This window comes from Leptonychotes weddellii, unplaced genomic scaffold (assembly GCF_054177405.1).
Source record: "Leptonychotes weddellii isolate Sample4059 unplaced genomic scaffold, ASM5417740v2 HiC_scaffold_1406, whole genome shotgun sequence".
In the NCBI taxonomy this organism is placed as follows: Eukaryota; Metazoa; Chordata; class Mammalia; order Carnivora; family Phocidae; genus Leptonychotes; species Leptonychotes weddellii.
The window spans coordinates 11,195-14,342 of NW_027720914.1; the positions used below are offsets into that span (position 1 = coordinate 11,195).

Below are 3,148 nucleotides of genomic sequence, written 5' to 3' on the forward strand. Positions count from 1 at the left end.
AAGTATTGCAGAGTGGAGGGAGCCATTGTCAGGGAGAAGGGCAAGAGAGAGAGAGGAGTATACAGGGGAACACACAAAGAAAACATTTCCTCAAAGTCATTGGCTTGGAAAACAGAGGGGGGGTGCTGAATTTCATGGGTTCTTGCAAACTGCAGGGCTTAAAGCCTAGACTTTTAAGAGTCAGCAGACTTAGATGTGTTAGAGCCTGGAGGCACTACACTACTCCTGAGGAGAAGGCAGGCAAACAACCTGGAAGCAGAGAGCATGGAAACGGAGATCTGAAGAATGCCTGGGCATGTAGTAGGGAGATAAGTCACTCTTCTTGGAGTATGACCTTGAGAACAACTTTAATGGAGATGCCTCACTAGCAACAAAGGAGCTGGCTGAGAGTGGCAGGCATGAGAATAAACTGCAGAGGGTCGCCAGCTGGTTCCAGTCGTCATTGTCGGAGTTGTTCTGTTGTGCCCAAGGGCTCTACAAGATTGGCGACCCATCGCTGCCTTGTAGGCTGGTGCAATGGCACTTTTCCGCAGCCTGTGGAGCTTGCTGGGTACCCTGGGAAAGTCTGGAGTGGACCTCTGAGCGGGCTGTGGAAGTCGATTGCTCTCTCCTTTCCGTTTTGTGTTATGTACTGAGATGTTTTTCATCCACTGTGAATAGTAACCCAAAGAAGCCTCTGACTTCATACAATTGATTTTCTAAAGAACAGCTACCCATATTTAAAGCTCAAAACCCAAATGTGAAAACTTCAGAATTAGAAAAATCACCCAACTATGGAGGGAATTTCCTGATTCAGAGAAAAAAAATATATGAAGAGGCTTACAGGGCACACTGGCAGGCATACAAAGAAGAGATAAACAGAATTCAAGAACAGTTAACTCCAAGTCAGATCGTATCTTTGGAAAAAGAAATGCTGCAAAAACGTTTAAAAAAAAAGCATTAATTAAAAAAAAGAGAGAGAGTTAACAATGCTTGGAAAACTGAAAAGACCTCACTCAGCTTATAACATTTTTATACCAGAAAGTTTCCTGGAAACTAAGGATGGTACATCACAGGTAAAGCTGAAGAATATAAATGAAAACTGGAAAAATCTCTCTAGTTCTCAAAAGCAAGTATATATTCAACTTGCTAATGATGATAAAATTCGTTATTATAATGAAATGAAATCATGGGAAGAACAAATGGTGAAAGTTGGATGAAATGATCTTCTATGTCGCACAGTAAAGCACCAAGGAAAAGATGCACACTGAGGAGTATTAAAATAGAAGACTGAGTTATGTTCATAATGGATAGGCACAAGAAACCAATTAGGTTTCAATATCTGAAGCCATTGAAAATTAGAAAAGATAAAGTTGGTGAACATTTTATTTTTAATTCTTTTTTCTTTAGTCCATGGACTGCTGCCATTTCAATACATTTTGTATTACTATCTTGCTTTGCAAAACCCAAACAGATAAAAAGTTCATGCGAAATTTATTTTGTATTGAGGAACTACTGAGGATCAAAATAATCCATGAAATGCAGTGGTGAATCAATTTAACTTTGATAAAGATAAATCAGACTGTGAAGTTTTTTTTAAACTTGATGACTGGAAAGAGTATTCTTGTTTCCTTATATATATATATGGAGGCAGGAGTTTCATATTCAAAACTGTCCCAAACTGGAGAAGTCATAGTGTTCTATGATATAATTGTACATTTTAGAAAAGCACCCATAACTCATCTAGGTAAATTCCAATATCTAGGTATAATTCATATATTCAGAGTTGATGATTGTACATGCAAGGAATTGCTGATTTCAGTAGCAGTATTTTATAAAAGGGACGGAGAAATTTATAAAACATTTCTTCATTTCCTTTTTCGCAAAGTAAAAACAAAGAAATTATGTACCATATCTATGCACATTGTTTTATACTATATAGAATAAAAATTTTAAATGTTTCCTAATTATATGTCTTAAGGTGAAACATTCATTTTGCAGACTTTGTTTTCTTTCTTTATTATGTTATGTTAATAACCATACATTACATCATTAGTTTTTGATGTAGTGTTCCATGATTCATTGTTTGCATATAACAGCCAGTGCTCCATTCAGTACATGCCCTCTTTAATACCCATCACCAGGCTAACCCATCCCCCTACTCCACTCCCCTCTAGAACCCTCCGCTTGTTTCTCAGAGTCCATAGTCTCTCGTGGTTCGTCTCCCCCTCCCATTTCCCCCGCTTCATTTTTCCCTTCCTGTTATCTGATTCTTTTTTTTTTTAACATATAATGTCGTACTAGTTTCAGAGTTACAGGTCTATGATTCAATAGTCTTACACAATTCACAGCGCTCACCATAGCACATACCCTCCCCAATGTCTATCACCCAGCCGCCCCATCCCTCCCAACCCCACCACTCCAGCAACCTTCAGTTTGTTTCCTGAAAATAAGAATTCCTCATATCAGTGAGATCATATGATACATGTCTTTCTCTGATTGACTTATTTCGCTCAGCATAATACCCTCCAGTTCCATCCACATCTTTGCAAATGGCAAGGTTTCATTCCTTTTGATGGCAGCATAATATTCCATTGTGTATATATACCACATCTTCTTTATCCATTCATCTGTCGATGGACATCTTGGTTCTTTCCATAGTTTGGCTATTGTGGACATTGCTGCTATAAACATCGGGATACACTTACCGCTTCAGATCCCTGCATTTGTAACTTTGGGGTAAATACCCAGTAGTGTAACTGCTGGGTCATATGGTACCTCTAGTTTCAACTTTTTGAGGAACCTCCATACTGTTTTCCAGAGTGGCTGCACCAGCTTGCATTCCCACCAACAGTGTAGGAAGGCTCCCCTTTCTCTGCATCCCCACCAACATCTGTCGTTTCCTGACTTGTTAATTTTAGCCATTCTGACTGGTTTGAGGTGGTATCTCATTGAGGTTTTGATTTGGATTTCCCTAATGCCAAGCGATGTTGAGCACTTTTTCATGTGTCTGTTGGCCTTTTGGATGTCTTCTTTGGAAAAATGTCTGTTCATGTCTTCTGCCCATTTCTTGATTGGATCATTTGTTCTTTGGGTGTTGAGTTTAATAAGTTCTTTATAAATTTTGGATACTAGCCCTTTATCTGATATGTCATTTGTAAAAGTTTTC

General features: G+C 38.7%; 1 pseudogene; it reads left to right on the plus strand.

The window, feature by feature from the left end:
* The first annotated feature begins 365 nt into the window (after window positions 1–365).
* LOC102736281 (transcription factor A, mitochondrial pseudogene) lies at window positions 366–1,250 on the plus strand (annotated as a pseudogene).
* Window positions 1,251–3,148: the final 1,898 nt, after the last annotated feature.